The sequence below is a fragment of the Lemur catta genome, chromosome 18 (genome assembly GCF_020740605.2).
Source record: "Lemur catta isolate mLemCat1 chromosome 18, mLemCat1.pri, whole genome shotgun sequence".
NCBI classification, from domain to species: Eukaryota; Metazoa; Chordata; class Mammalia; order Primates; family Lemuridae; genus Lemur; species Lemur catta.
The window spans coordinates 37262822-37284495 of NC_059145.1; positions in this window are offsets into that span (position 1 = coordinate 37262822).

The window sequence follows — 21674 nt, forward strand, 5'->3', positions numbered from 1 at the left end:
CTGAGTGAAGTCATCCCTTCCCAGGCAACGCCATTAAAGACCATCTTTAGCAACTCTTGGAGGCCTCAGTCCCATTGTCTCTGGATGGGCCAGATGTGCTCCCGCAGGTGACATGGGACTCTAGCCCTAGCTGGAACCCCCATTTGCCCAGGTGGCCAGCCCCTTCCTAAGGCTGCCCTGTGGCACACCTCCAGAGCCATCATCTACCTGTAGCTTCTGTGCGTGTGTGGGGTCTGCATATGCCTTCCATGCCCATGCCTCCTCCTCTGGCCTCCGGGCTGCAGGCAAAGGAGAAGCTGCCCTGCCCTTCCACGGGGCTGGGTGGGCTCCCGGGGAGCCTCTTTAGGGGCACAGGGCTGACAGGGTCTGATTGTCACTGTGAAGATCCCCTAGTTGCAGAGTGGAACTAGTAGCCTGAAGGGCAAGTGTGCAGGTTAGGGGACAGTGAGGAGGCTGGGGTGGTCGTTCAGGGTGGGTCAGGAGGGCTGGGCCCTTGTGGCACAGGAGGAGAGAGGGAGGGAAGGACGTATCTGCAGGACCGGAAGGACTCGGGTCCCATGGCAGGCAGGCTCCGTGGTGTGAGCAGAGGGTCGCAGCTTGTCTGCTCCATGACCATGGCCTGAATGCCAGCTGCCATGCCAGGCAGAAGGATGCTCTTAGCCAGGGCATGTGTGGGTCCACGGGGAACCTCTGAGTCCCACTCAGCTCCCCCAAGGGGAACTCGCCCTACCTCACTGTGCAGCCGCAAGCTGAGCGCCCAGAGAGAGACAGGAGTCACCAAGGCCAATACCTCCTACTGGGGACTCTTTGCCAAGACAGCACAGCCCTGATGGCCCTTCTCAGCACCTTGGTTTCCTCATCTGCACAGTGGGGGTACGAACTGTCCATCTAATGGCTGGGCGCAGTGGCTCACGGCTGTAATCCCAGCACTTTGGATGGCCCAGGCGGGAGGATCGCTGGAAGCGAGGAGTTCGAGACCGGCCTGAGCAAGAGACCCTGTCTCTACAAAAAATAGAAAAATTAGTCGGTTGTGGAGGCGCCTGTAACGCCAGCTACTTGGGAGGCTGAGACAGGAGGATGGCTTGAGCCCAGGAGCTTGAGGTTGCAGTGAGCTAGGATGATGCCACTGCACTCTACCCAGGTGACAGAGTGAGACCCTGTGAGCCAGGTGATGTTAATTTAAGGTGACCTCCTGCCTTTGTTGAGGAGCATCTCCCAGGGCCAGCCATTGCCTCCTCCCCCATTCAGTCCTAAAATTCCCTGTTTCCACGAGCAGAGAAATAAGAATAATGACCCCGAGGGACCTGCCCTCCAACTCAGCACTGCGCCACGAGCCTGCCTCTGGCCCCCAGCACATAGGCACAAACCCGAGACCTAAGCTCCGCCTGCAGCTGCTCCTCTGTTCCCCACAGAGCCCAGCGTGGGGCTCAGGCCAGTGCTCCTGGCAGAGGAACTGCAGGAGCAAAGACCCAGCTCGCGCCTTCCCCCCATCCCTGGAGCCCCGGCAGCCCCCCCCCCGCCCCAGGGAGAGAGCTTGGCTGGACACTCAGGTGGTCTCACTTCTTCGCTGTCCGTCAGGACCTCTGGACAGAGAGTCTGGGTGCGGTTTTTCTGCATCTCAGAGTCTTTCCCTGGGCCTCGTGCCCAGAAGTGGCATTTCTGGGGCAAACACCTGTGCTCCATTTTTCCAAATGGCTTCTGAAAGGAAAGCAGCACGTTTTCTTTTGTTTGTCTTTTACCTTTGGCTACTATTGCTGCTGATTTCCATAAGACACTTGTCGGTAATGCCAGGCACATGGTAGGGGCCCAGCAAAGCCCTGGGGGCTGAATTGCTCCTCACCCTGAGCCCCTTCCTGGGGGACTTGTGCGGACAGGCCTGGTCCTCTGGCAGCCCCCGTGCAGCAAGAGTAATAACAGTAACATCCAGGCGCAGCCCTTGCTCTGGGCCAGGAGTCCTGCAGAACTTACACGATAAACTCCCTGAATCCTGCTCACAGCCCTTGCGGGGAGGTGCTGGGTTACCCTGATGGGAAGATGAGGAGGCCGAGACAGAGCAGCGAAGCCATGTGCCAGGAAGGGGCCACACTGGGTCTGGGCACAGGACTGGCTGACTTGGGAGTCCCTGCTCTCAACTGCCCCAGGCCTGAGAGGTCAAGAGGGCCTTTGGGTTTTTGACCCCCTCACACCCCTGGCACCAGCTGGGCCCCTACCACGCCAACGCCAGGAAAGTGGCATGTCTCGGGAATGAACCTGCGGCCCCTTTCTGAAGGGATTGGGAGGTGCCTGCGTGTTACATGGGCCGGGCAGGGTAGGGGCAGAGCCGGCCACCGCTGGGAGGCTCGGGAGGGAGAGCGGAGTCAGGGCTATCCTCCCGGAGTGAGCAGGCTGGAGGGGCAGAGTCAGGGACACCCGCTTCTAGCGGGCGAGGCAGACTGGGAGGCTTCTCAGGGAAGGAGACGTCTTCCAGTGAAGAGCCTTCTGCTGCTTCTGCCTCCAGCCTTCGTGCTGCTATGTTCTGCCCTGCAACACTCTTCGCCACCCACCACCCGTTCAGTTCACTCTCTCTGACTACTCTTCTCCTGAGCGTAGCTCAAATATTTCCCCCTCCAGGAAGGCTTCCCTCGCCTTGTCCCAAGCTGGGTGCTGGAGCCTCCTCTGGCTTCCACGGCCCTCTGTGCAGCCCCGTCCCTGAGATCGGGCTGGGCATATCAGCCCCGCTGGCCATACATCTGGGCACCTCTAGGGACTTGCCGAGCTCTGGGTGTCAGGCCTGCGTGACTTGTGCACATGGGTCCCCAGAGTACTTGCCTCACTGTGTCCCCGCACATGTCTAGGCATCACTTGTTCTGTGTGCGCCCAGGCCTTTGGCCGTGCTCAGGGGGTGGGGCTGGGCACCTCTGTACCTCTGACAGGGTCCCCTGCCTCCGCAGCCCCTCCTCGCTGCCTCTGTGCCCACCAAGATCGCCTGCCCTCCCCTCTCCAGCCACAGAAGGATCTGGCAGCTCCTGTTTATAAATATCTGCCACTGCCACAGCTAAGTGGAGGGGTCTGGAGGCCACGCTAATTGATTAATTAAACCCTCTCGGTTAATTAGCTCCGTCCCTCCAGGGAAAAAAGTCTAGAGCTGGAGCCAGAGCCTCTGGGCTGGGGGAGGGTTTAATTAGCCTGGGTCAAGCAGAGCCCTATACCAGCTGCTGGGGGCAGTGGAGAGCCCGGGAGGAGAGTAGTTCTGGGCACTGGAGCCTGCAGGCCACCAAGGGTGGGGAAAAGGGGCTTCCAGCTTCATCCTGGACCAGTCGTACCTCCTGCAGTTGGACCTGGATCGGGAGGGAAAATCTGCACTCGAGGGGGCAAGACTGTGGGAGCAGGAGTGTGAAGCTGGATCTGGGAAGATAAAAGTCTTTACTGAGGCCAGTTTTCCTACACAGGGGCTGAGGGAGGACCTAGACAGGAGTCCCCACCCCTGGCTGCTACGGTGTAGGGAGTGCCTTGAATGCCAGCACAGGAACTTGCACTTTCTCTGCATGTGGGGTCCATGGCAGGGTTGGAGCTGGAGTAGGTCGTGATCAGGGTTGAGTTTCTAGAAAGATATCGGTGGGGGTGGTGGGTAGAGTGGGGAGCTGCTCAGAGGAGAATGGATTGGAGGAGCAGGGGCAGGAGGAGGGGCCTTCAGGTGTCCAGAGAGAATGGAGGTCCATTAGTCTGGGGACTGGTAGGGAGGGAGCTCTAGCCTGGGCATCAACAGACCAGTTCGTGCTGCAGGGCCTGGGGCCACCCAGTTCCCCTCTCTGGGCCTCTCTCCCCTCATCTGCAAGGTGCCAGGGTTAGGGGTGAGGGTGGGGAGGAGATGTTTCTGAGGCCACAACCTTGGGATGCAAAGGTCGTTGGCATGTTTCCTTGCCCTAGGACAAATCACTTTCTCTACCCCCCACCCCCTGTCCCCAGCTCTCCGTGGCTCTCACAAGCGTCCTGCCCAGCAGAGTTCACACGGGGGTAAGAGCAGAGCCCCAGCCCTGGGCGCGAGCCCCATTCGTGATCTGCAGTGTCGTGGTTCCAGACTGGAGGAGCTCAGGGGAGGGAGCGGACACCACGGTGGGTGAGGGATACCTGTGCCCAGGCTGGCCCTGGGAGAACTGGCCACGGGTAGGAAGCTGAGAGCCCAGGACACTCCAACCGGCCACAGGCGGCAGGCGAGGCTGCAGCCTTGGCATGAGGCCCACTCTGGGCCGGTCCTCCAGCTCCCTGAGTGGCTGCCCAAGTGGGAACAATGACCCTTTCACGTCATGCCTCCTCCAGTCACAGCAACTTTGGCGCCGCAGGACAAAGGGGCCGTTTCATCATTGTTGGGCTGGATCAACAGCCCGCCCGCCTGAGCCCTCCTGCCCCCACCCAGCCGGGCCAGAGCTGGGACCATCTCCCCTCCTGGCCCAGCCACAGCCATCCCACAGACCCTCCTGCCGTCCCTGCCTTGTGCCTTCTGGGCGCACTGCTGGCCCAGCTCTGCTCCTGCTCCTCCCCTCCCAGCCCTGGCCGCCCTACCTTGGGAAGCGGGCTGGGGGAGACGGGCCCCCAGGCTCCATCTAAGTCCTCCACCCTGAGGTACAAGACTTTCCACTGGGGCGCGGCCCTGGCCCCCAAGGGGGTGCATTGAGGCTGGGGGAAGCACAAGAGGCCTTGTGGTCTCAGTCCTTGCCCGGCTCCTGCCCAGCCTTCTGTTCCCAGTGACCTTTCATGATGTGAGTGAGCCCAAGGCCATCTTTGCTCACTCTTGGGCTAGCCCCAGCCCTCCGAGTGTACCAGCTATACAGAGCGCCACAGGGCCGGGACTCTCCCGAGGGTAGGAGGCCCAGCCCTGCCTCCTGCCTCCTTTTGTGAGGGGCTGGGGGTTTGGGACCCCGAGCCCCATGCTTCCTCCCTTCTCTGTCTGGCTGGGGCTTGCTGGGGCTTCTTAAGGGGTCGGGGTGGGAGTGAGGGTGGAGGCCTTGCCTTGTTCTTAGTGAAGAGGTCCCAGTCTAGGGACCAAGACAGAAGATGGCACCTCTCACTTCCCTGTGGTCAGAGCTGGGTTAGGAAAAATGCCTGAGAATCCAGCCACCAGCGACCTAAGCCACACCCTCAGAAGCAGGGGTTGTGGGACAGGTTGGTGGCCTCATGGCAGGTGCCTGCAGATAGCAATGGTGTTGATAACTCACCACCCAGTGGTGGGCAGGGAGGCTTAGTTTGCTGGGCCCCGGCAGAGGGAGGGGTGCAGGTGGCTCTGTCAAGGCCAGTGGGTCTGGGGAATCACCCTGGGCTCATATGTGTGGCATAAACTGTCCAAGCAGCCTGTTCCTGAGAAAGCCCTGCCACTCTGGGCCTGAGTCTCTCCTTCTGCTCAGCGAGGGCGAGATTCTACCCTGGTGGGCTCTTTCAAGACCAGGTCCCCAAGAATGAACCAAACTGGGAGGGTGGGAAGCCAGGGGCATGTGGGTTCCATAGTCTTCCTCATTTTACAGAATCACGAGGCTCAGAGAGGTAAAGTGACTGTCTAAACCACACAGCAAGTGACAGGCAGAGCAGAGACTCGGCAACTGGGTCAAGAGTTGACACTGCTGGGGCTTAGTCTCAGGGTGACCCACTGGGTGCTGGGCAGTAGGTGGCTGTTGAGGGCAGACGTGGCATGTATGGGTGTGGGAGACCTGCAGGGCCAGGCTTGCCCGGCAGTTCCTATAGCTGCCAGTCCCTGCAGCTGCTGGGCCTTGCCAGACCCGGGGGCATTGCATACACATTGCCACTTGCCCTGCCCCACTTCCTCTAAGACTAAAGAATCACCCCTTCAGGGGCCTGCAGCCCTGGCACCTACTGGCAGGAAATGCCCAGCCCAGCCTCCCCAGAGACTGCCTGCCCTGGCACCTCTTATCTGGGCTCCTTGGCCAGGGCTCCCAGGAGCACGCGGCAGGGGTAGGGCTGCTGCCCTGGTTGGAGGGTGCTGCGCTCTGCCTGGGCCAACATCAGGCTAGGGGTGGAAGTGGGCTCTCTCCCACCCAAACCTGGCCAAGAGCTCCTTCTGTCCTGGATGCCAGTATTGCTGACGCCCTAGCCTCAGAATCCTTGGTGCCTAAGGCCTCCCAAGCCTAGTCAAGCCCCAGGCTCTGGGAGGGCGTTAAGAGCCAAGCTCCCAGCAGAAGGGCACAGCCTGGGCTCTGAGCACAGGTTCAACCTCCTTCAGTTTTGAGGTATCCCCTGAACTATGTCTGTCCAAGGAACAGAGAGGTCGAGGCTGCTCCAAGATGCCTGGGAGAGAAGTGGGAGCCTGGCCTAATGACACTGGGGGCTGACCCCCCTAGGGTCCGTGGATGATCTGGGACAAGTGGGGACAGGGATGGGGCTTCAGTCAGCTTCTGGATCCAGGGCCACAGCTCCCACACAGCCCACCTCCAGCCTGTGCCCCGGGCGTAGGCCCCGCAGCAGTTGGCACCTGCCCGAGCTGGGCGTGTAAGCAGAGGCCACTGCGGGAGAAGCGTGGCTGCTGCGTGTCCCTCCACAGGGCCAGGAAGCTGAGGCTCTGGCTTCTGGCCCCAGCTCTGCCTCTGAAGGGCCATGGGCCTGCAGCCAGGTCCCTGCCCTTTCTGGGCCTCAGTCTCCCCATCTGCACACTGGCTGGACTCCCAGTTCAGACACTCTGAGTTCTTGTATAACACCTGCGAGGCCAAACATGCCGGTGTCTACCAGCCAGCAGGCCCCAAGCGATCACCTCACCTGTCCCGTGAGTCTCCGGGAGGAGATCCCACTCTGTCCTCAGACACTGTTCTCCCATCAATGATTGCTCTAAGGAGACAGCGACGCTCTGACGGCAGGGCCAGAGGTGGGAGACCTGGCCTCGAAAGGCCAGCCCTGTGGACCTTGTTCAGTGCTCACACGGCACTGTTTATGCGGAGCTGTACGAAAGCACTTTGCCACTCAGACCGTAAAGCACTGGGGGTGCTGACAGTGCAGCCCTGGGGGGTGGGGCTGGGACAGGTGGAAAGGCCACTGCAGCCCAGCCTCTCCTCCCGCCTTCCCCCGGCCCAGCAGCCTCTACCCTGAGCCCCTTGAGCGCCTCTCTCTGTGCCAGTGGGCGCCCCACTGCTGCCCTGGGGTCGGTGAGGGGCTCCAAGCTGTGTGATCTAGGGTCAGCCCTTCCCTCTCTGGGCCTCAGCTGCCAGCTGTGCACAGTAAGTTCCTGCTCTCCTCAAGGGCTGTGGTCAGGATCAGCGATCTCCTAAGAACAAAAGCGCTGGCAACAGCCCAGTCAGGTGGGCTTCGTAGATGGCAGTGTCCCCATGGGGTGGGGTCTGTGGCACTGAGAGTCTGGCTCTGCAGTCAGACTGGTTTGCAGTCCCACCTTCGGAAAGCATGAGCTGTGTGACACTTAGGCAGGTCCCTTCCCTTCTCTGAGCCCCATTTCAATATGGATAATAAAGGGACCTGTCTCATCAGGCTCAGGGTGACACATCTCAGCCTCCAGGCCCTGGGGCTGGGTACAGCAGGGCTCCTTCAATGCGCAGTCTGAGCCTGACTTTGGGCTGGGAAGCCCTGGGGCTGCAGCCTGCGGCCGGAGCGCCCAGCTAACCTTCCTCTCCCAGGAGAATTCTCCCTCCCAGGCACCTGAAGACTTCACGTAGCTCCCCAAACTTCTCCTCGAGGTTCCCGCTTTACTATTAGCTTGGAAACTGAGGCCCGGAGAAGCTCAGTAACTTGGGGTATGAGGGAGGGGACCCCAAAGTCCCAGCCCTTGACTGGGCAGGAGGGATGGAATGGGGGTGCTTTGTCCTGGGATCAAGCCCAGCCCTAGAGGGGTGTAGGGACAAGGCTACCCCAAGGCCCACCTGTCCCCAGCTGGCTGCCTCCTGCGTGGCTGGCATTGCCTCTCCAGGAGTCTGCCCAGCTCCCGGCTGCGCTCAGTGCCTTCGGTGTACCTGCCACCTGCCCACCGGTGCTGCGAGGGCCTGGTTACCTGTGGGGCCCTGTGAGACTCTGTGTCAGGGCTGGCTCACCCTCTCCCAGGTTCCCACACAGAGCAAGGGGCAGGAGCCTGGGCAAGGGGCCATGAGGCTGTGGCATGGGTCTCAACGTCACTGCAGGTGGGTCCTTCTCTCCTGGGGGAGCTCTGGTGGCCGCACTCCAGGCCACAGGTATAACCGAGCTTCCAGAGTAGGGGCGGGGTGGCTTCTCCCCCTCCCCTCTCCCCAGCTGCCTCATAACCCACCAAGGGCGTGGGATCTGGAGATGCTGTCTGGAGGTCATTTGGTAACTTGAATCAAAACGCCTAAAAATACACATAACCTTTAACCCAGCAATCGCATGCCTGGGACTCTGCCCTAAGGAAGCCGCCACTTGAAGGAATGGAGAAGTGGTCAACCTCTAACTTGCTCTGTGACCCCTGGCTCCCACTGGCCCCCAACAGATGTCATCCGGCCCTCCCAAGTGGGACTGTCCCCTCAATAGGATCCTGCCCTCCATCCTCCCACAAAGAGTGCTACCCCCTGTGCCCAGGGCACCACTCAGGCCTGTGTCCCGCATCCATGGCCCTTTCTGTCCACCTTCCACCTCTCTAAGACTCAGGTCTTCCTTCTCCCCAGACACAGAGCTCCCAGAAGCCTCCTCCTCCAGCTAGTCTGCTCAGATTTCATCCCTGGAGGTCCTTCACCCTGTTTGCTCCTCCAGGTGGAGGTCTTTGGAGGCCTCTGCCCTCCCTGCTGGCCCTCCCTGTAGGTGCTGTTTCCCCACTCCCTACTTAACTCCAAGAGTCTCTGGAAGGTGTGAGACTGCTGTCCTTCCCCAGGAGGGGCGGTGGGCACCCTGACAGCACACCCAATGGGACCCACCTAACAGGGTCACCCTCATGCTCCCCCTTTTTGGCCATTTCCTAGCCTCGACACAGCATAGCTGGGATGCCTGGACACAGGTGGGGGCTCTGTTCTAGGTGCATATCACCTGATTTCATCCTCGTGGGAAGGGATTCTTCTCCCATGTTTCAGGGAGCTCAGGACAAGCCAGGGCACTCAGCTGGACTCCTGCAGGCAGTGTGGAGGGAGCCCTGGAAGGCACGAGAGCAGTGGCGGGGATGGTGGGGGTGCCAGGTGGGGGTCCCTCAGGGACTCAGAGCATCTGTCCACCTGAGACCTCACAGGGTCCCTGCTCACGGTGCTCAGCTGCTGGGGGAGCATCTGCTCTGGCCTCGCCCAGCCACGTAGGCCCGGGCCCTGGCTTCTTCCCCACAGTCTCTGCTGCAGCCTCAGGATGTGCCCGGAATCCCAAAGCTGAGCCGCAGCGTCCATCTGCGCACAGCCTAGCCGGCCCCAGGCAGCCGGGATAGTCTCTCGGCCCTGCCTGTGCTGCCGCAGCACCTGCTCCAGCCTCAGGGACCCCCGCACGGAGAAAAGGGGGGTGAATTAAGCTATGGCCACCTGCTCCTGCCCCCACCTCACCCCACCCCAGGACATGGGCGAGTGGTGCTGGGGGCAGTGGGGGCTCCTGCAGAGCCCTCACCCCTCTCTGCAAGCTGGCGGCTGCCCAGCCACCCACCTGTGCTCAGAGCCCTGTCCAGAGGGCTGAGTGCAGAGCCAAGCAGACGTGCCTGAGCCTCCTTCTCTGGTGTCCTGTGGGCTCAGATGTCCTGTGATGCGGCGTAGAGAACGCCGTGCAAAACTGGCTGCCCTCCAGTGAGGGCCACAGAGGCCTTCCGTGTGGGCTGGGCAGGTCACTGCAGTGGAGTTAAGCCTGCAAGTTCAGGACAGCCTGGGTTGGAGCCCCAGCTCGGCCACCTACAGCTGTGTGACCTGGGGCACATTGCTGACCCTGCTAAGCCCCAGATTCCTCGTTAGGAAAATGGGGAGTGTCACACCAGGACCTTGGAGGTGTAGGTGGGGTGGGGCGGCGCGGAGCCAAGCACGATCGTGAGAGTGCCTTTCCCATTTAGCGCAACCTTGCTTTGTGCAGGCCCTGCACCAAGCCTTTTGTATGCACAATCTCAGTGCATCTTCACAAAAATCCCAAGAGATACGACAATTCTCCACATATATGCGGTGTTCTCCACATCTTACAGATGAAGAAACTGAGGCTCGGCATGGCTGGGACATGCCTGGCTGTCAGGACGGAATGATGGGGTGAGGGAGTGCTCTCTTTAGGGGGCAGCCTGTTGTGGCTACAGACTGGGGGCAGGAACGAGGTGGGGGTGAAGGCATGGGGCCTGTCCTGTGTTTGGGGACAGGAAAGTGGCAGTCCAGGCAGCGGTAGGTACTGGACCAGCTTATTGAGAGCCCAGGGTGGGCCCGGTCTCAGATAACCTTCTGAACTGCCGGGAGGGGGGTGGCACAGGCCCAGGTCTATTCTTAGCAGATGTCTCTCCTAAGCCCCAGCCCCTGCTGTCGGGGCTCCCAGCCCTGATCCTCATGCTCGTCAGTGCAGCTGGCCAAGCACAAGACAAGCTTGATTACAGTTCAGGAGGTGGCAGGTGGACCCCAGGAGGTCAGGGATGGGGTCATCTCCAGACCCAGGCTGCCCCTGGGGCACCACGGCCAGCCCCTGCCTCATCCCCTGGTCTCAGCCCAGTAGGAGGACCAGCAACTTCTCTCCAGCCTGCACACTGGAGCTGGCCGGGTTCCTAGGGAGGCTGTGAACATAAATGGACTCCTTGCCCCACACCCCAGCAAATGGAGAAACAGCCGGCACTGGGGACCACCTCCTGACTGGCCTCCGTGATTTACCCTGGCAGCTTCCACCTACAGAGCAGGCGCCAACTCCACCTGGAGGCTCCAAGCCAAGGGCCAGCCTTGCTCTCCCTTCTCCAAACCCTGCCAGGTGAGAGCCCTGAGTTAAGACAAGAGAAAGCCCTCAGTGGTCTCCTGCCTCGAGCCCTCCTGCTCTTCTCGCTGAGTGGTGTCCTCTTTGGTCCCTTGGTCAGTCGCAGCCTGGAACCCCAACAGACCTGGCACCAGGCACCTGAGAGGCCGCCTGCACACCAGGCAGTGGGGTTCTGGCCATGGGAGTGGAGTGTGGACCTGCTGAAGAGTGGGAGTCAGGGAGAGCTTCCAGGAGGAGGGTCTGGAAGGAGGTGACCAGCTGCAAGTAGGGAAGGGAGGCAGGAGGGCAACGCGGCCTTAGCACAGGTGGGAGGGGCACATGCCTGGGGGGACGGGGCCTCAGGCTTTAGAAGCTGACACTGGACAGAGTAATGGAGGAGGACTCGGTGGGCCAACTTGTGGCCAGTTGTCAGTGAGCTCATATGAATGAGGCTGGTGATTTCCCTGAACTTCATTGAGCTGAGATGCACAGAACAGCTCTCAGCCCAGCGGGCTGGGCAGACGCAGTTCGGACACGCAGAGCCTCCTCTGGCCAGCACAGATTCAGGAAGCCCTGATCCTGGGCCCGTGTCTGGCAGCCCCTCGCTCTACTCAGACCACAGGTTGCCTGAGAGGCAACTGGCTCAAATCCCAGCAGCAGCATTCTCTAGTAGTGTGGCCTTGGGCAAATCAGTGTCCACACCTGTCAGACGGGGAGAGTGATAGTATGTAAGCAAGACAAAGTGAGAGGGGCCTGGCTGTGGACCAGCCTGCAGCCACTGGCAGTTGTCTCCCTGGCCCCAGGTGGGCATCCCTGGGGCCTGCCCCTTGCCTCACTCACCTTGCTCCATTCAACAGATGGGGAAACTGAGCCTGGCGCACTGCTCTGGCTGGCCCGAGAGCACGGAAAGTCTGTGCCAGAAGGTGCCTGGCTTCGCTCACCTCGGTCTCCTGGGCCACAGAGGACAGTCAGGCAGGCGCTGTGCTGGGGCAGAGGTGGGGAAGCACTGAGAGTCATGAGCTGCCCCGGCCTGGCATCACTCCCATGCTGGGCACTGCCACTGCCCCAGAGCCCTTCGTCCTCCCACAGCTCACCTGGCCCGGGGCTGCTGCAGCGGGTGGGGACGTCCAGCCAGGCCGGAAGCACAGCACAAGTGAGGCTGCAGCCACTGCAGGTCAGCCTGACCCCAGACAGAGGCTGGAGGCAGCGTGGGACTTGGGGACGGGGGTGGGTCACCACGTGTGACCGAGCAGCCTAATGTGTTATGTGTGGGCTGGTGCCACTGAGGACTCCTTCTTGGGACCTCTCAGTGGTGACAGGGAGGTGGGAACAAGCAGGAGAAAAGATGAGAGGAAGGAAGGAGGAGGAAGCTGCCGAGGAGGACACAGCTGAGGCCCCCGGACTGCCGTGGTCTGGGCTGGCCCTGGAGCCCTGGCTGGGACTCTGCACCGCAGGCCTGGGCCACCCCCCTGCAGTCCTTGCAGGCCCAGCCAGGCGGGCAGGGAGGCTCAGGCTTTGAGGGTCCCCGTGGGAGTGTCGTGCAGCCGTGTGGAGGTGCAGCGAGGCGTGTTCCTGGGGCTCTGTCTGTGGGTGCCCTGCACTGAGAGTGCAGCAGTTTTTCTATCTGTGACACATGTTACATAAATGAGCTTAATCTATGCTGGCTGCAACTACCTTTCCCCCAGAGCTGGGCTTGGACCGCTTTCTGCCAGCATCCATGTCTGCCTCGATGGGGTCCTGTGCAAGGGGACATTTCAGGTCTCCCAGGGACCCATTGTTAAGGATTCTGCTGTCACAGGCCCCCTTGTAAGGAGTGTGCTCACGAGTGATGAGGGGTAGCCAGGAAGAGCGTTTTGGCCCCCCTGAGAGTGTGTGCCGCGTGCATTAGGGTTATCGGTGCTCTGTGACTTCAGGCAGGAGATTCAACTCCTCTGGGTCTCAGCTCCTCATCTGTGAAACGAGGGTTAATAACTGAGCTAACCTCCGAGGGCCATGAGAATTAAGTTAAATGAACGAGTGCCGGATCTGAGCTCAGCCCAATGTCTGGAACGGAGCAAGAACAGAATGGTGCTATTCTGCAGTTTCTTTTACTGTCAGTGTTATTGTCATACGCCTGGTCTGTCCCCTGCAAATGCTGGACCAGCTCCATCTAGGACCCCGCAGCCAGCAGTGCCCCCACTCACCTACGCAACCACGAGGGTCTTAAGGTCATAAGCTTTTCTGAGAACGGTACCTGGGCCTGGTCTCTGGTTCAGGGGGCAGATTCAAAGTAGGGCTCCTCTGGTGTGGGAGCCCCCAGGGGGCTGGGGTGGGGAGGCTGACACCCATCTGACAGCCGCCATGGGCTCCTTCCTGCATGACCCTCCCCAGGCCCTGGGACCCTTCCCTTCACAACTCAGACACTGTCCCTGCCCAGCATGGCCCAGGCTAAAGAGGACCCAGAACCCCTGTGAAGGTGGTCACTGGCAGAAAGACCCCAGGCCCCTCAAAGGCTCCCCAGCACCCCCATTGCCTGCCACATGGATTCCAAGGTCCCCCAAGGTGTCACGTCGAAAATGCTTTCCAGAAAATCCTCTAGCTGCTCCTGGGTCAAGTCCACTGCCCTGGACACTGGGCCAGAGAGGAAAGCCAGGGTTCATCCCTAAGATAGGCCCTGGGTCTCTCAACCTGGCCTCCCCCGCACTTAAACACACCAGCCCCTGGAGACCCCGCTGGGGAGGGCATGGAAGCCTCCACCACAGGCAACGGTGAGTCCAGCTCCCGGCTCAGGCCAAGGGTCCCCTCACTCCTTCTCCATCACCCTCCTCCACATCTCTGCGATCCGAGGCCGGGGCCATTCCTGGCTCCCAAAGGTGGCACTGTCTTTTTTGAGGCGCCATCATGAGGACCCAGCAGATGAAGGACAGATGTGGGAGCTAACAAGACAGCATGTGAGGCCCCAAGGATGAGTGTGAACAACTCCAGGGGCTCACAGAGGGGAAAGGCTGTCATTATTTATGTTCATGTGTTTGCTCAATATTGAGAATTAGTTTGTTCAGAAATATTTATTGAGCCTACTGAGTGCCAAGGTAGGGACGTGGGATGGGCAGATCAGTGCAGGGGCTGTCTGACACTTCAGGGGTGACAGATTTTAGCTGGGCAGAAGGGTCCCAGGGCTGTTCCCTGCCCGGTGGGTTTGTTCTGGCCTCTGCTGGGCGCCCAAGGCCTGTCTGGGCAGACAGTGCTGTTCAGTGGTCAGCTCAGGCTCTGAATGCATCTGAGAGGCTTGTATTCAAACCCAGTTTGGCCACTTCCTGGTGGTGTGGCCTTGGACTGGTACCTCACCTCTCTGGGCATTGTCTCCATCTGCCAAAGAAGGACAAAGCAGTACCTAGTCCACAGGTAGCAGTAACAGGACAGAGGCCACACATGGCAGGCACCGGGGACGCACATAGTAAGTGCCCAGGAGTGCAGCGCCACGTGGGCTCCTGCCCTGCTCAGGAAGGCCGAGGGTGGGGTCAGGGCCAGGTGCTTGCCCCCTCTGACAAAAGCAGACCAAAGCCACCCCAGGCCTCAGTTTCCCCATCTGTAACAGGCGAGGCAGAAGCACAGGGGCCCTGCTATGGCACGGAACACAAAGAGAAACGCATTCCATGCTGACTGCGGCTCCAGCAACCTGTTTGCAGAGGGCCTCTGTGAGCTATGACAGCCGGACGGCTGCGGCCAGCAGGCATGGGGGCGGGATGGCAGAGCAAGGGCTGGGGACACTAGCCCTTCTGCGCCCTCCGACTGACCCCAGTTATCTCTTCTAGACAGCTCCTTCCACCGACTCTGCCCTCTGGCTGCTGCTTATCTCCCTGATAAATGGCCCCACTGTCCTGACACAGGAAAAGCCCTCTGTGTCCTTCAGGGCCCTCCCTGCCTGCGCTGGGCTGGCTGGGTGAAGACTTGGGCACGTCAGCAGTCAGCGCGGCGGCTGGAGATCCCAGGCCACTGAGCCGCGACTTGCCAGGTGGGGATGGAGGCTGTGTTCCCCGGGAAGCTGGCTGTCTCACTGCAGGTCGTCTTCCCGGTTAAGGCCCTCGGGGACCCCAGTCTGAAGGGGGAAACAGTCCTGCTTGGGGAGTCTGAGGGGAAGTCAAGGCCTTGTTCTCCCAGAGCAGCCCGCCCTCTGCACACTGCCTGCCAAGCATGCACACACTGCACAGCCTTTCATCAACAGGACACACGGAGCCGTGACCTGGCAGCAGAGAGGGGCTGCTTTGAGCTGTGACCCATACGTGAGTCTTAGCAGCAGTGGGTTGGAGGCTGGACTGAGTGGACTGGGCCATGGCGGGGGCGACCCGTGGAAGGGGAAGGCACGAGCAGGGCAGGCTGTGAGCCTGTCTCTGTGGGTCCTCCTGCCCATCCCAGCTACGACAGGGGCTTGAACACCAGCCCCAGAGAGTGTGGGCGACCGGCCCAGGCCCCCAGCAGAGGTCGGCCCTGGCCTCTCAGGGGCCTGCAGGACGGGGTCAGTCTGCGCTTCCTTGCAGACAGCAGCTGTGCTCAGAGATCGCGCCTCCCACGGGAGGAAACGTCTTCCATCCCCCTTTGTCAGAGGGCCTCGGGTCAGTGCAGCCGGCTTCTCTGGCTTCAGCCTCCGGGGCAGAGGCAGGGTCTGTCTGTCCACAGCCTCTGTGCTCAGCCAACCCCTGGCACAGAGTTGGCGTGGAAGAAATATCTGTTGGTGAGTGAACCTTGGCTTCACCTGCTTTGATACCCAAGTTCTTGCATTCAAATATGTTTCATTGAGAAAAATTCCTCATTCATGTGCTGAGGCTCCCAACACAGGGTCAGTGTCGCTGCTATTGCTGTGAACCTCACGGCTATCCCCAAACCAGCCCTGCCAGTGACACTGGGGCTGGCTTAGGATGGTTACATTTTATGATCAAGTATAACTATCTTTGTGACATCCTCAGCCTGTGGGTTGGCAATGTTATCAATGTGGGTTTCAGTGTTATCAGCCCGGTGCCCTGACCTTAACTTTCTTTTAATACAAACACTGTGGTTTTGATATTTATTTACTCAACGCTCAACATATATTGATTAAGCACAGGCTCTGGGCTCGTCCTGGGGGTGGGATGGGATATAGCAGTGACCAAGAGAACACAGCCCGCTTTTGTCGTGGGGGCAGACACCAGTCGGGTAAACACACAGTTAAGGATCTCACTGCAGGTTCCATGAGTGGAACAGAACAAGCGGCTACAGGAGCAGGTACCAGGGACTTGTCATAGTCTGGGGGCTGGGAGAGCTGCCCTGGGCGAGGGCTGGGAAGTTGGCTCTGAGGGGTAAGTGGGAGTTAGCAGGTGAAAAGGACAGAGAACATATTCCAGGCACAGAGAAAAGCCAGGGCAAAGGCCAGAGGGCCAGAGAGACCACTCAGTGCAGGTGGAGTGGAGGGAGGGAATGGAGGGCCAGGGAGGAGGCTGGAGGGTGGGTGGGATCTGAGTACCCACAGGGCCTCGTGCTCGGGCACTGGGGAGCCACGGCAGGCAGAGCAGAAGGAGCAAGAGACCAAGTCCCTCTCTGGCTGCTAGGTGGAAGGTAGATGCTGTAGGATTTTGCTCCCGAAAGTCTGGAGCTGATTTTGCTGGTGTGGCCAGGGACGTAGGTTTTCGATTGTTCCCTGTTGTCTCCCCTATGCTTGTCCAGACCTCAGGCTCCTGTGTTTAATTCATTTCTGAGGGCCCAGCATCCATGCCAGGGCCCGAACAGATGCACTCTGGGTGAGAGAGCTCGCTCACAGGGCACCTCACCTGTCTGTCTGGCCCTGCCTCTACCCACTGGCTTGTGTCCTCAGCTGGGGCACTCTGGGCCGGGCCAGGCCAGGCAGGACGTGCAGGATAATAGGCCGGGCAACCAGGAAGCAGACTGTGTGCCTCCACTCACGCTCGCATGCCGGCTGCCACCTGCGGGGGCTCTGGCCAGGAAACCTCGGGACCATCCACCCAGGACAAATCAGACTGGCAGCCAGTGTCATGCAGCCTGCAGAAGCCCAGGGCCCTGCCCATGGAGTCCACCCTGGTTCCTGCCTCCACTCAACCAGAGGAGGTGGACAAAAAGTTGGAGACGAGGGGTCAGTGGAGGTTAGGATGCAGAGAACCTCGGCTGGGAGCTTGAGAGGACAGCACCTCACTCAGGAAGGCCAGCCCAGCAGCTGGTCAAGTTCACCACAGGCAGCCGAGTAAGCAGTGAGCTCTGCCTGGGGAGGTGTGCAAGCAAGATTAGAAACTGGAGGAACTCCCAGTTGCTCTCCTCCACCCCTCTGGGAGAATCCCTCACCAAACATCCTCTGCCCCACTCGAGCCCTAAAAGCCATCCCCTCCTGCCCCCGGACACAGTCACCGCGGCTGCCACAGCTGTGTGGCCTCCTCACACAGGTCCCTCCCTCCCCACCTCGCTTGTCTCCTCTGCAGCACAGGAGTGGGCGAGCTCAGGGGGCATTCTCCTTTCATTCTCTGCACTCAGCACCAAACAATAATTGCATTAATTCTCAACATCTATCATCCTTTTCTTCTAAAACAAAAACACAAAAAGTCCCAAACCAATTAGCAAAAACATAGGAAGGTACCTTCATTTCAGGATGCAAGAAATAAAATGATTGTTTCATGTTTTCCTTGAAGTAAATTTAATTCTTTCTCCAAAGGCCTGAGGCCATCTGGAAGGGGTCTGAGAGCGGCCATTGAGAGAGGTGCCAGGGTCCCCTCAGGGCTGGGCAGTGGGTCCAGCCTGCTTCTGTACTGCCACCCGCCCTGCTCACAGCCTCCCCCTCCCTCCTGATGAAGTTCAGTCCTCCCGACGTGGCTGACAGACGGCCCCCCCTCCCCTCGGGACACACCAGTGCTACCTCCCTCTCCTCCGTGCCCAGCCCTCACTCTCTGCTCCCGGGTTCCTGTTCCAGGCTCTCTCCTCCTATAACCGACTTCCCTGCTCTTCCCCTGGCTAAGGGCACCCCATCCTTGGGTCTTAGTTTCTGTGCCTCTTCCTCTAGGAAGCCCTCCCTAACCTCACCAGGCGTTCCCACAGCCACGTGTGCACCACCTGCCATGAGCCTGATTACTCTGTCCTGTACCTACCTGCCTGGTCACATGTCTGTCACCTCCATTGCCATGCAGTGTCTCAGGGCCCAGCACAGTACCTGGCACAGAGAATGTAGCCAGAAAGTGTTTGTTGAATGAACGAAGGAAGGAAGGACCTCCCCAAATGCCCTCAGAACGCTGGTCTGGCCTTCACTGGACTTCCTGGCCCTAAGGTCATCGTCAAACCCCAGAAGGGCACAGGCTTGTCCTGAGCCCTGGATGCTGGTCTGGGCCTGGCCACTGGGGATCCTGCACTGAGGAGTGGGAGGGTGTGTGTGTCCAGAATGCTTTCCTGATGTGGTCCTGTTACCTGGGGACGGACCGACCGAGGGCCCCCTGAGAACAGGAAGCCAGAGCTGAGTCTCTGTTCTCCCACCCAATCTCCAATTTGGAGGAAATGCAGCCTATAATTTGGAAGGCTAATTTGATCTGAGGTTAGGAGGCTCCGTGTGCCAAATGATGCCATACTCTCCCAGGGGAGGAGACCTCCTCCCTCGGGACCTGGGACCTCTACTCTCAGTCTCAGGCCTGAGCTGGGACCCTTAGAGAGTCAGGCAGCCAGTCCTCAGCCTGGGGGGCAGGGAAGGAGAAAGCCATGACCCGGCCTGTCTGTCCAGTCCACTGACGTAATGGGGCAGTGGGCCCCAGACATCAGGAAGAGCCAGTGCAGGGTCTCCAAGGAGCAGGGCCACATGGTGAGCATTGCCCCAGGGTGCCCCCAGCCAGCAGGTCATGCCCTTTCAGCTGCTCTGGAGAAACTGGGGAAATGGCATTGTAATGACCCGGCCCGAGAAGCCTCAGTCTCCAGCAACCCGCCACCCTGACTCTTGCCACTCCCTGAGCCCAATCCCGCTGGGTCGTGTCAGTCCATCCCAGCATGATGGCCACGGTCATGCCGCTTTACCTCCTCCCCTGCGAAGTCCTCTGTGACACCAGGCTGGATCAGAGCTGCCTCCAGGTTCCCTGCCTCGCAGGTGGCTGCCTCCCCATCAGGATATGGGCTCAGGGAAAGTGGGTTCTGGTTGTGGTCACCTTGCTGGCCTAGAGCCCTGCCCGGTGTCTGGCTCTGCAGAGATAGTGATGACAGACAGGTATAGAGGTTGCTCCACTCACAGCTGTGTGCCCTTGGGTCAGGCCTGGCACTTCCCTGGGCCTCAGTTTGCTTGTCTGTGGGCCAGGCAGACAGCAGTAGCTCAGTGTTTGATGAAGAAGTGAATAGATGAATGAACGAGGAGTTGGACTAGACAATCTCCAAACCCCTAAAACTCAAACCCTCTACAATCTCCCCCTCCTCATTTGAGCTGCAAGTCTCTGCCCAGGTATGTGTCCGCAAGGACTGGCATTGGCCTTGGCACGGCTGAGCGGGGCAGAAGCCCTGGGGATGGTCAGAGCAGACAGGAGCTGCAGAGGCTGAGAGCTGGGAGGGATATCAGGCGACTGAGTTTTGAGAGGGTGATGGGGTGAAGGTGCCCATCCCTGGGCCTGACTCGAGGACCCCAGCCCGCCTGGGCAGAGCACCACCTCCATGCCACGCCATCCCAACTCACCCACGCCCAGCAGCTTCTCCTGAAACTTCTGCTCGGCTCCAACAGTCTGTCACTGGGGCTGGTGATTCACACACTCTGCTCTTCTTTCCTCTTCCCAGCTAATTATAGCTCCTGTGTGTTTTTCCCCCTGGAAAAATGTCTTCTTAAAAAAATATATCCTCAAGCCAGTGGTAATTAATTTAGCGAGCGTCACTGAGTACAATTCAGATTGACTCTGAGGACAGGCAGGTCCCAGGTGTGGGGGTGTCTACTGCCCGGCAGAGGAAGGATGGGCATGGGATGCGGGGTGCACATGGGGACAAGCAGCGGAGGCTCAGCCCAGCCCCTTCCAACGCATCACAGTTCCAGGGACCCTGGAGAACAGCAGTCACAGTAACGGTAATGCGCCTCTACTGCACTCTGGGCACAGTGCCAGGTGCCTGCCCCATGCATCGGCATTTAATCCTCTGACACCTGCTGAAGCTGGCCCTGGTATTGGCCCCCACTCTGTAGAAGAGGAAACTGAGGCTCAGAAACTCATCCAGAGTTACGCAGCCATAAGCGATGGGGTGAAATGTGAACCATGTGGCGCTTGGGGTTGGGAGACTGGGTGGGGACCATGACCAGTGGCCTGATCAGGGGAGGCCCAGCATCATTAGGCTCCCAAGGGACAAGCAAGCACGTGGCCCTCTGCCCTGTCTCTCCTTCACTTGCCTTCTGGAATCACAGCAGCTCCCCTGCACCTGGGCCAGAGCTGAGACCACAGCGTCACCTGAGCTCTTCCTGGGGCCCAGTGAGTGGATGTTGGAGCAGATACCTGAGCAGGCAGCCTGGCCAGGCAGGGAAGGTCCCAGGGTAACAATGACTGAGAGGCTGAGATAACCTGAGACTGGACCAGAGACAGCCAGACAGAGTTAGATGGGGGACAGGAGTCACCAGTACAACGGCAGAGAGCGAGGCAGAGATGGAGACTGAACCAGAGAGACAGCGGGTCTTAGCTGAGACCAAGGAACAAAGACAAAACCCAGAGAGACCAGATAGAGAGACACAGGAGAGGGGACTGAGCAAAGAGGGGGCAGCTGGAGTCCCAGACTGAGCGGCAGGGACAGCTGAGACTGGAGAGGTGCCCAGACCTAGTGTGGCAGAGGGGCTGGTTCTGCAGAGAGCCCGAGGGCTGGGGGTCCGGGAGAGAGCCTGCGAGCGGGAAGCGGACAGGAAAGCAGGACACTGATGGAGGCCTGAGGCCCTCACAAGGCAGGCTGAGCTGGTGGGCGCTCCAGGGAGCGGAGCCAACAGGGCACTGCGGGCCTGGCTGGGGCACTGGGAACAACCTGGGAACACTGCCTGGGGAGCGGTCCCAGAGCAGGTGGGCATGTGGGCATTAGGGCGCTAGGAGGACTGAGGGTGGATGGGGGAGGTGAGCAGGTAGGAGGGGGACAGCCACCCCAGGGCCCATCCTGGGAGAGGCTCCTCCCCTGGAGACTGATCTCCCCCTGACCCCAGCTGAGGAAAAAGACCCTCCCGTGGGGCTCAAGAAAACCCGGGTGGAGTCAGTCCATCTCATTTCCTGGATGGGGATGTGAAGTCAGTCTGAAGCAACCTCCCCCCACTCTGCCCCTGACACACACAGCCCATTCCCCACCAGCCATTAGGAAATAAACTCCCTCTACCAGCTCCCAAGGCCAGGGGCCTCTCAGGTCCCTCTGCAGGGCCAGGTCTCCGTTAGCCTAGTACAGGACCGTGCTTCCTTCCCCAGACCCCTCAGGACAGGGCCTGCCCCTCCCCTCAGACCCTCCAGGCCAGGCCAGAGGCGTCTCTCTCCTTAGACCCTCCAGGCCGGGCAGGACCCCTCCCCCAGCCTCCCAGCGGGCTCTGCCTTGGCAGCCCAGAAGGTGTTGACAGGCTCGCTAACTACAGGCAGATTGCCCCTGGCTCCAGCCATTGCCTCCTCTAACGTCTGTGGACACCTGACACGGCCGCCGCCTGCCCTGGGTCAGGGCCCAGTGCCCAGGACCTGTTAGCCAGGCAGCTGTCGGGATTTCCGGCACGGGGGGGCCTCTGGGGCTGACACCTCTCTCAGCCACTCTCTCGTCTGGAATCTGCTGGCCTAGTCTGCGCTCTTCTGGGGTCTGTGTCTGGACCCTGGAGCATCTGTCATGAGGAAGGAGAGGACACAGCAGGGAGCAGGTGGCCTTGGGTGGCCTTAAGCTCAGAAGACCAGCACAGGCCTCAAAGATGTGCCCTT